The sequence below is a fragment of the Balaenoptera acutorostrata genome, chromosome 1 (genome assembly GCF_949987535.1).
Source record: "Balaenoptera acutorostrata chromosome 1, mBalAcu1.1, whole genome shotgun sequence".
Taxonomy (NCBI): domain Eukaryota; kingdom Metazoa; phylum Chordata; class Mammalia; order Artiodactyla; family Balaenopteridae; genus Balaenoptera; species Balaenoptera acutorostrata.
The window spans coordinates 33,393,570-33,404,488 of record NC_080064.1 but is presented as its reverse complement, the minus strand read 5'-3'; the positions used below and the strand labels follow the sequence as shown (position 1 = coordinate 33,404,488).

Sequence of the window (10,919 nt, the reverse complement as noted above, 5' to 3'; positions counted from 1 at the left end):
AATAATCTCAATTATTTTCCTTTTTCCCGACACCTTTCCACTCCCCATTCACATTTTAATCTATGCCCTCAGCAGGGAGACTACTTGTTTTGCCTGCCTTCAGCAAACAATTAGGAAGGCAAATAGTAATAATATTGTGCGCTCTGTAAATGAGTGAATTAAGAACACTGGAGCCCCAAAGTGGAATTGACCAGCTGAGCAAGGTTAAGCACAGAAAGATGGGGGCAGGCATAACTCTAGGAGAGACTTTATACGGCATCCTCCTCAAGTCCCAGTGCTCAGGGAGCCCACTTGGAAGCTCCATTTAGGCAGATGCTAGATCCTAGAGCAGGGCTTCTCAGCCTTGGCATTAGCGACATTTGGGGGTGTCCTGTGCATTGAGGGATGTCTAGCAGCACCGTTCATCTCTTCTCACTAGATGCCAGTAGCAACCCCCAGTTGTGAAAACCTAAGATGTCTCCAGACACTCTGAAATGTTGGGCCCGGGTGGGGGGCGGTGAATCACTCCAAGTTGAAAACCACTGTTCTAGGAGAAGAGGGGCGGTGAGGGGAGGGAGGTTAACGTGGGTCTTAGGGCAAGACACTCTCTACTCCCCTACCCTCTGTCTGAAAGGGACACCGTAAACTCTTTTTCTTCATAGCAGGCACTTGGGCAAGTCTTTTCTCCTCTCTGGGCTTCAGGTTTTCCATCTGTAAACTGGATTTGATGTTTGTAGGTGATTTCCCCCTTCTCTCACCATCCTGGACATTCCTGGATCTGGTCCAGGGTGTGACAGGGGTACCGAGGTGCCAGTGAGGTCCTGGAGGGTCTCCCAGAGCGAAGGAAGATGAGAAAGAACAGGTAGAGGTGGAGGTGGGGGCAAGCATGAGCAGGAGCGTTCTGGAGACCTGGAGAGGCTTCGGGCATCCTGTCCACCCCGCCCCTTCGAGGCCTTATTAGCGTAGGTCGCCCCCAACCCGGCAAACCCAGACTCTCCAGATTCCCTTAGGCCCCGCCCACCACCACAAGCCCTGCTCCACCTGCCCCGCCCCTTCCAATGGCCCCTCCCCCGACCGAGACCCCGCCCCCAGCAGGCCCCGCCTCCCTCTTTGCCTCCCGCCAGCCGGGGCTTGGGCTTTGCACCCGGCGGTGGCTGAGAACCGTGGCGGCTGCGGAGCAGGCAGCGCAGGCGGGCGGAGCAGAGCTGCCCGGCCCGGTTGCGGGCGATGCCCCCGTGAGCCTCTCTCGCCGCCCCTCCCCGCCCCGCGCCCCTGCCCCTCGGAGGCCGCAGCGCGCCTGGGACCGGGCCGCGCCTTCCGCCGGGTCCGCGGGGCGGGGTCCCGGAGCACCTGCCCCGCCTTGCGGAGTCGCCTCGGCCAGCGGAGACCCCTCCCTGTCTGGACCCCGGCCCCACCTCCGGGTAAGTCAGTAGGCCTTGGTCGCCTGGGAGTGGACGTGAGGAGGGGGTTGCGGAGGTCTGGGGGACCACGGGGCGGGGGAGGGGTCTCTGGTCGTGAGGCGCCACGTAGGGATCTTAAGTGTGCAAGGTCTGGGCGGGGGTTGCGGGGGCCCGGGGGCGGAGCACAGTGTGTGTGATGACTCTGGGGGGCTAAGGTATGAGAAGGGAACATGAGGTGTTTGGGGAAGCCCGGAAAATGGAGTAGAAGGCCCCAGAGTCTTGAGTTCTTTGCTGATGCTCAGAGCACCTGGGGCCCTGGTCTTCAACAGCATTGTCTCCCATGGCATTTTTGGAAAGTGCTTAAAATCTCTCCTGGAAAGGGAGCTGGAAGGCAGCCTCCCTTTCTCTCTCCTGCCTGTGCGCTGGATGAGAAGCTGGCCACTCTTTCCTCCCAGTGAGACACCATTGTGGTGCCCAGAGGACCCCTACCCCCCACCCTATGAAAGAAAAGGGGTGATGCCCACTCCAGCCCTAGGGTGGGGAGAGGGGGCTTCTGGGAAGCTGGGAAAGGTAGTTGGTCAATTAACGGTGGGAAATCCAGGGTTCAGGGAGGTTTGGCAAGACCCTTGGTGGGCAACTTGGGCACCCTCTCATGCAAGGGGAGGGTGTTTTCACCTGCTGGCCCCCAGGCTGCCTGGACCCATGTCCACGTCACCTTTTCTGGATAACCCATCCCTGAGGAGTGGGTTTCTTCCCAGTACCCTGGGCCTGGAAACCCAGGGAAGGCCCATAGCTCTTGTGGTCCTGGATGGGGTGGGCAATGCCATACCAGGGCCAGAAAACAGGGGCGCTGGCTGCACTGCCACCTGGGGGCTGTTTGGATGTGGCCCTTCGTGGGTGGGGAGCCTGGGTGAATATAATATCTGTGTCTAGCCCCAGCCCCAGGGGTGTTGTCTGGATGTAGAGAAGAAGGCTGCTGCCTCTTTGGTACTGTCTTCTGCCTGTGATGACTTCCTCTGTCTGGGCTCCTTGAGTTTGGGGCCTGAAGTGGTGAGGAGAGGGCCTTTTTGGGCTAGGCCTGGTCACCAAGGGGTTAACTAGCCAGCCCCACAGTTCCTGCCAGCCACCAATTAGTCTGTAATCAGGCAGCTGCCAACTGTCCCTGGGGGCATGTGGGCAGCCTAATGGGGCATTCTCTGGTGGAGGTGAGGGGGTGGGGGAAGGGGTCTGTGAAACCTGTGCTCAGTCCAAGCTTCGTGCCCTTCAGAGCTTGTTTAGGGCCCACAGACCCCTTCCCCGCCCTCTGTGCCAGCTGCTTGGCTTAGGGACCTGCAGCCATGGGGTTTGATACCTACCCAACCTTCTGCAGGTATGAAGCCCAGAGTCAGGCAAACTTGGCTTCAAACCCAGGCTCTGCCACTTTCTGGCTATGCACTATTGAGGAAATCACTTCCCCTTTCTGAGCCTCCTTCGTAGAACAGACCCACCTTCTAGGTCAGCTGAGAGGAGTAAATGAAATGGTGGATTTGAGCTCCTTAGCACAGAGGCTGGCACTCAGGAGAGCTCAGTAGGTAACTGCTGAACTCCTGAGCAACCCCTGTGCCAAGGACCTGACGGATGGGCAGGCAGGAGCCAGGGGCTGAGGATCCAGCAGGGACCAAGGTCCCATCCCTCGGGGCATACGGTCTCAGCGGGCCAGGCCTGAACTCTTCTCTCTCCCTCCCTCCTTGCTCACAGACACATCTGGTCTCTGGACATAATTGGATTTTACTCTGCTGAGCCCAGGGCTGAGCTGCTACTTTCTGGGCTCACCCTGTTCCTAACCAGGTGATAAGCTCTGTGGGGTCTGTCAGGGGTCTGGGTGATGTCTGCAGCTGCAACAGCAGCTGGCCCTTTAAGGAGGGAAGAAAACAATTATCCAGCCTGGGCATTGCATCAGCTGGAGCCTGGAGGGTCCCTGGGGAGGAGGGGGCAGGCTGGTGGTTGATTTCATTAGTGCCATGTGACAACTCTCACCCAGGTTTGCCCCACTCCCAGGCTGCAGCCTTCTCCCCAGGGTGGCAGCCTAGCCCCATTGCCTCCCCTACCCCACCCCGGGAGCATCACCTTGGAGGACTCTGTGCACGCCCATGACACGTAGAGGGGGCTGTAGGGAAGTGTCTGTCACACTGGCCTTCTGCTGACTTGGGGTTGCAGGGTATGCCTCCTGTACTGGCATTTTGCTGACCATGGGGGTGTCTCCGCCACTAGTGTTTGTCTGACCTGGGAACTGTTTCTCCCCCACTGGCATTTTGTTGACCCAGGGGAGGGATGACTTCTACGTTGGCCTCTCACTGACAGTGGAGCTGTTTCCTGCACTGGTGTTTTGCTGACCCAACAAAGGAGCTGTGCTGCCTGGGCTGTGTGTGAACGGAGGCCACGGGTTAGAAACAATTGCTCTCTGGTTGGAGGTGAGCTGCCTGGGAACAGTGAGTCACAGCGGCAGAGAGGACTCCAGGTTCTTGGGCACCAGAGAGACCTGGGTTCAAGTCCCGCATCCTCCACCTCCAGACTCTGTTACACTTCAGGTCTCAGACACCTCTGGAAAAATAGGAGTAATTTATACCCATACTGCCCCACCCCCATCTGGAAGGTGTTTGGCAGATTAAATGTCGTAACTGGATGTACAGCACCCAGCCCAGGACTGGCAGGTGGAGGGTGCAGGCTGTGTGATAATTCTCTTCCCTTTGCGAGTTTGGGCTCCTCGCACCTTGAGTTCAAGATGCCTGGACAAGAAAAAGAGGGTTGAGGAGGAGTGGAGAGAAGGGGAGAAAGAGTGCAAGGCCCTCCTGCCTCTGTTGCAGGACGATGGGCTCAGACACCTGATGCACTAAGCACTGTGTGTCCGGCAGCTCCTGCCTCCATGGAGCGGGCATTCTAGCTGGGAGACGGCCCAGAGCATGTGACATGTGTTGAAAGGAGAGATGCAGCGACAGTAGCGTGACGAGGAGTTGAGGAGGCAGAGAAGGAGGGAACCGGGTGTGCTAAGGCCTTGGTGACGGCAGCAACAGGCCTGGTATGGTGGCGAGGGCAGCAGTCGGGGAGAGAGGGAAGAGAGGGGGCAGGAGTCAGCACAGCCAGGCCAGACCCTCTGGTCTATCTAGCAGGATGCTTTAGACTTGGGAATTATCCTGAAGCCGATGGCAGCCTCTAAAGGATTTGAAGCAGAAGAAGCAGGGGCTGACTTCCAGAGAGCGTGGGCTGGGGTCTGTGACCCTCAGGCAGATCCTTCTCAGCAGTGACCTTTTGCCCTCTCATCCCCCCTTCCCTGTGCCCAGGGAGCAGGTTGTTTATGTGACTCACCCCAGGAGGGAGGAGGCCAGGCCCAGTCCCTCCAGCTCCCTCTCTCTGGGTCTTGTTGATGAAGTTTATCTCCTGGGCCCAGGTTCTCCCGACCTCTCTGGGGAGCCAGAGGGCAAGAGGCAGGGCTTTGGCACCAGCCAGGCCTATATTCACATCCCAGCTCTGCGGTTCTGAGGTGGGTAACCTCTGGCAAGGCACACCTGTCTCTGAACTTCAGTATCCTCAAGTGTAAAAGGGGGTTGATGTTATCTGTCCATGGGAAGGATAAAATGAAATTCCAGATGGAAATCACAAAACCCTATTGCAATGTCAGTTGGCATTTTAACTCTCTTGCAGGGGGGTTGACACCAGCTTTGGGCCAGGCCCAGGCCTAGGGCTGACTGGGGGTGGAGGCAGGGCGAGATTCACCAGTCTGTGGTTGCACAGGGCAACCTGTGCTTAGAGGGACCCCACGCTTAGTTTAATGTTTGACTGTCACCATCTTGAAATTCTTAATAATTTTGAACAAGGGATACTGCTTTTTCATTTAGCCCTGGGCCCTGCGTATTATATGGCCCCACAAATTGGGTTGGAATAGGAAGAGGCAGGGAGCGACACAGACCTGCAAATTAGTCCCCAAATGGAGGAGGTGTAAGATGGAGGGCATGACTAACTGTCCCAAGGTGGGTGGGATGTTAATAATAGTAACATTTATTTAGTGCTTACTGTGTGCTAGGTTCTCTGCTAAGCACTTGACATATTCATCTTCAAACAGCCCTACGAGGTAGGTACGATTATTATTTCCTATTATTCATCTGTATTATTGTATAGATGAAGAAAGTGAGATTCAGGTTCTTGGCCAAAGTCACACAGCCATCAAGTGGCATCAAACCCAGGTTGTCAGATGGGAGAGCACATGCCTGGACGAGGCATGTCCAGTCCTGGACATAGCTGGACTTCACTAGGATGAGGCACCTCCTAAGCTGGGTGGGTCTGAAGGATAACTTGGAGTTTGCCAAGGAGGAAAGAGGTGTGTGGGGAAGGGAGGGCTGTCTCATCCGGGAAGTGCCTGTGCTCAGGAGTGATACTTGGCCAGGAGAGGTGGAGCCAAAGCCAGACGCTTCCCAGGGCTGAGAGAGGAAGCCTTTGGATTTCATGGTTCTGATATTCTAAGCTCAGAGCTTCGGGTCACTCTGTGCCCAGGCCCTGCTGCAACCATGATTCCTCAGAGCTGCCCTGTATTGCCCACTCTTCCTCCACTCCCAGGTAATCTCATTTACTTGACTTTAATGCTCTCTTCTGGGCTCAAGACCTGCAAATCTAACTACTTCTTGGACCACATTTAGATGTCTCATGATCAGTCTCAGGTCCAAACTCAGGTCCCAGCTCTGCCTGCTGGCACCTGCTCTGCCTCGTGTCCCTAGCTCATCTCTGCCACCACCATCCACCCACTTGCTCAAGCTGGAAATCTGGAAGTTCTCCTGGACACCTCCCTCTCCTTCACCCCCACATTCCACAGCCAGTCCTCAGCAAGTCCTGTTGGTTCTCCTGAATATCTCTCCCCAGTCCGTCATCTCTCTCCTTGTCCACTGCCCCACTCCAGACAGCATCAACTCTCACGTGGACCACTGTGACAGCCTCCTAACTGGTCTCCTTATGTTTCTGTTTTTGCCCGGCTTCATTTCAGGTTTCATACTGTAGTCAGAGTGATCTTCTAAAGATAAATGTTTGATTGTGTCATTTCCTTGCTTAAGACCCTTCCAAGATTTCTTGGAATAAAAGCCAGACTGACGTAGTCTGCAAGGCCCTGTGGGATCTGGTCCTTGCCTACCTTTTTGGATCGTCTGTACCAGTTACCCTCTCCCTGAGCTGCAGGACTTTCATACATGTTGTTCCCTTATCCTGGAATGCCCTTCCCCTGCTTATCTATCTCCTTCAGATAGATACCAGCTTGAACATCATTTCTGCAGAGAAGCCTAAACTGGAAACTAAACATCAGCCCCTTCCATAGGACCTTGTACTTCTTTACGACACTCATCACACTTGACTTGCTTTTCCTCATCTCTCTTTCTTGCTAGACTGTGGACTCTGTGGGGTCAGGAATCCAGTTTTGCCTGGCCCCAGCACAGAGTAGGTAAACAATGAATTGTTCTGTGAATGAAAGGAATAGATGAATCATTGCTGCAGCATCCTAACTAGCCTCCCTGCCTCCAGGCCTGCCTTTTCCAGTCCTTTCTCTGTATAGCCCCAGAGTTCTAAAACACAGAACTGACCCTGCTACTTAAAATACTTCAATAGCTCCCCATTGAGGGCAAGAAGGGCCTCAGCTTCTTAGCATGGGATTCAAAGCACGTTATGATCTGCACCCGAGAGCCCCTCCAGCCTCATCTCCCCTGCTTACCTACCCCCTCCCCACACTTTGAACTCCTGTTCCTCTAACACATCAGGCTGTTGTTCTGTGCCTCTGTGCCTCTGCCCTTGTGGTTCCCTCTGCCTATAATGCCTCCCCACCCCTGCTTTGTCTCCCTGGAGAACATCCTTCATTCTTCAAAACCAGCTCAGCTGCCACCTTTGCTGGGAAGCCTCTGAGGAACCCTCCTGGCCCTCCCTGGGCAGAGTTAGCGCCCCCCGCCACCTCCGCCACATCCACACAGAGTCTACATCTTTTCCTCCTTGTGTCCCATGAAACTGAGCTCTTCCAGTGCAGTCACAGATATTGTTCATCTTTGTGCCTCCAGCTCCCAGCTTCTCCCCTGTCCTTAATTAGGTCTTTGCTTGTATACAGAAACCCACTCAAGCCAGCCTCAGTAATAAAGAAGGGTTTATTACGAGAACACAAGGGGTTTGGGGGAACTGAGGAGTAGGAAAATCATTAGCCTCTGAATGGTGAGACCTGTAGGCCAGGAGAAATTGAAGCAGCTGCTCTCTGTACCTTGTTGGCTGCCTTCACCTTTCTGTCTCCACACACTGGGTTTTCTCAGCTTCTCCAGATAATGGACCACCTATAGTTCCTGTATTTCATCCCTCAGTTCCAGCTACATTCAGAGATAGAACCCAGGGCTTGGCAGATCCAAGTCCAAACTCCCAGGAGAGGATCTGATTGGCTCTGAGGGGGTCAAGTACCCACCCTGGTCCAATCAACTGCAGCCTGCAGGGAAGGAAAACAAAGTCAGACATGCAGACATGGCTCTTGTTTGTTTGTAATCTGGGCAAGTATTATACTTCAAAAGACATCTGCTATAATTCTTACAGTGCCAGGTGGGCCTGGCCCCAGCCTTCCATCTGGACGGCAGCTGGTAAAAACAGACCTAGCATTGTGACTTCAAGAGGAGTCTTTTCCGGGGGCAGCAGTGCCCAGGGCAGGCTCCGAAGAGCCTGTCAAATGTCATTCAGAGGCCTGAGCAGAGAGTTAGGGAGATGAGACCCTGATTTTCTCACCTCTCTTTGGAGTGGGGAGAGAGGGATGAGGAGGGCGTGAGCAGTCAGGACAGTTCTCTCTGCCAAAATCATATTCATCTCCTAAGACTCAGCTCATTTCCTTTTCTCAGGGAAGAACCATGCATGGTAGTTCCTGCTGTGAGGCTCCTATTAGATGGTAGGTGTAAGGACAATTTGTAAATAGGAGAGAACTGAGCAATTTCTAAGGATTGTTATTATGGGAATGGAATGTGGCAACAGGGTGCCAGCTTGCCACCGTGCCATCCAAGGTCCTACAGGAGGCAGGCAAGCCTAGAGCTTCCTTCCCAACGTGAGCTTGGTCCCTTCAGTGAGACCTGAGATGACTTTCAGTGGCTCGTGCACATGCCACTGCATGGCATTGGCTCACATACTGAGAAAGTTGGTTCCCTTTCAACTCCATCAAGTCCAAGTTTGTCCCAGGAAGAAAGTGTCAGTGCCATGCTGGTGTGTCTTTAACAACTTTCCAACACTTGCTGTCCTTTTTTTTTTTTTTTTAATTTTAAAATTTTATTTATTTATTTATTTACTCTATTTTTGGCTGTGTTGGGTCTTTGTTGCTGCGCACGGGCTTTCTCTAGTTGCGGCGAGCGGGGGCTTCTCTTTGTTGCGGTGCGTGGCCTTCTCATTGCAGTGGCTTCTCTTGTTGTGGAGCACAGGCTCTAGGCGCGCGAGCTTAAGTAGTTGCAGCCCGAGGGCTCAGTAGTTGTGGTCACGGGCTCTAGAGCACAGGCTTAGTAGTTGTGGCGCACGGGCTTAGTTGCTCCGCGGCATGTGGGATCTTCCTGGACCAGGGATTGAACCTGTGTCCCCTGCATTGGCAGGCGGACTCTTAACCACTGCCCCACCAGAGAAGTCCCTGCCCTTCCTTTTAAACAGAGATCTTGGGGAATTCCCTGGTGGTCCAGTGGTTAGGACTTGGCGTTTTCAATGCCGGGGCCTGGGTTTGATCCCTGGTCGGGGAGCTAAGATCACGCAAGCCGTGCAGTGTAGCCAAAAAGAAAAACACCCAAAAACCCACAGAGATCGTGACTGGCAGCTCTGTGTAGCTAAACTTTAATAATATAGCTTTGTTTTCACTGTACTTATTTTACTGTCATTTTCTATTTATTAAAATTGGTATTGGCTTTCCATTTATAGTAGTAACACAAAATTTCTATTTAAAATAAATGCATTTAACTTAAAAGTGCCAATTTTAAGAAAATAATTAATGAGCCTTACAGGCGTATGGAGATTTGGCATAAACCACTGAGGGACACACAATGTTATGTGGATAATGCAAAACTGGGGAGTTGTACAGGGATGTCAGGGATGTGGACCTAGATAATCTTTAAGATCCCCTCCACCTACCTGGAGAATTTGGGGGTCTCTTATGCTGTGCCAGCCTACTCCCTTCTCCTCACCTTGTGCCCTGGCTTGGGTTGCTTTCAGAGAATCGTGCTGTGATTGTCCTGTAGATAGGAGAACGTGGGCTGCTGTCCTCCAGCTTGCTTGAGAGGGGGGCTTTTGGAGTTGGGGTGTCTGGATGGGGGTAGGATGCCTCTTGCCTCTGAGGCAGGACCTGGGCACTCCTGGGCGGGGGGTGCAGATTCCACAATCCTCCAGGTCCCCGTGCACAACATGGGCCTTAGGGCCTCCCAGAGGGCAGGAGTCCCAGGGAGTGAGGAGGCTATGGGGGCCATGGGTTAGGGTGAGGCTGTCCCCAGGGCTTGGGGCCCAGGGACGGCAGAGCCAGGAGGCTTTGGGGTCTGAAAGGTCCTGTTCTCCTTGCTCTCCCCTTTCCCACCTCTTTGTGCCGCTCACTGCCTGCCCCTGGAGATGGGGCAGCAACCCCAGCGGGCCTCAGAGGACACAGGATTTATCCACAGGGCGCAAGACCAGGGCCAGGTGGGCAGGAGGAAAGTCCTGCCTGCCCCTCCCCACTCCCATGTCCACAGCGGGAGGGCAGGCCTTGGCTCCAGGAGGGGTGGTGGCCCTGGGCGGTGTGGGGTGTGTGCTTATGTATCCATGGCGAACGTCTGAGGGTCTCTGTGGAGGCATATTGTGTGTGTGTGTGCATGTGTGTAAGAGAGAGAGTTTGTATGTACGTGTGCGTGTCCGTGGTGAAAGGACCTCTGAGTGATATGTCTGAGGGTCTTTGTGGGGAGGCTCTGTGCGTTGTGTGAGTTTGGGCATGTGTGGCAGGGTGTCTTGTGTGTGATGTGCATGTGGGTCTGTGGTGAATGCATCTCTGTGTAATGTGTGTCTGTGAGGCATCTGGTGTGTGTATGTGTGTGTGTTGTGCGTCTTGGTGGCTTGCACGTTGGTTGTGGTGTGTGCCTGTTGTTTTGTTTGTGTTGTCGTCTTTGTAGAGCGCGTGTCTGGCTCTGTGGTGTGTCCGAGTGGCTGTGTGCAAGTGTGTGGCGTGCACCTGGGGCTTTGTGCTCCAGAGAGGGTGCGGGGGGCCAGGGGCGTGCCTGGGAAGGCGGAGTGCGTTGAGGGCAGTGTCTGTCTGGGCTGGGGCCGAGGGTATGCTGGCTTCCCGGGGAGCGTCCCCAGGGCGGGCGGCGGGCGAGGGCGGCGCCTTCCGGCTCAGCGCGGGGCTGGTAACCGGAGCCCCTTCCCCCATGAAATATTGATCCGGCCTAGCGGCGGCCCTGGCCAAATAAGGCCAGACCCGCAAGGAGCAGGGAGAGCGGGGCCGGCCGCTGTCCGTGGTGCTGCCGCTTCCCCCTCGGCGGGGGCGTCGGCGCTCAGGCTGGGGCGGGGCTGGGAGGGGGCGAG

The 10,919-nt window shown here is 54.7% G+C and overlaps 1 protein-coding gene across 3 annotated transcripts in view; it reads left to right on the top strand.

Annotated features, from left to right (window-relative positions):
* The first annotated feature begins 1,087 nt into the window (after positions 1-1,087).
* Positions 1,088-10,919, top strand: part of RIMS3 (regulating synaptic membrane exocytosis 3) — a 40,766-nt gene continuing 30,934 nt past the window's right edge. For all 3 annotated transcript variants that reach the window (XM_057527228.1, XM_057527220.1, XM_057527224.1), the window contains exon 1: positions 1,088-1,400. The gene's annotated coding sequence lies outside the window, so the exon portion shown is untranslated. The remainder of the gene's footprint in view (positions 1,401-10,919) is intronic.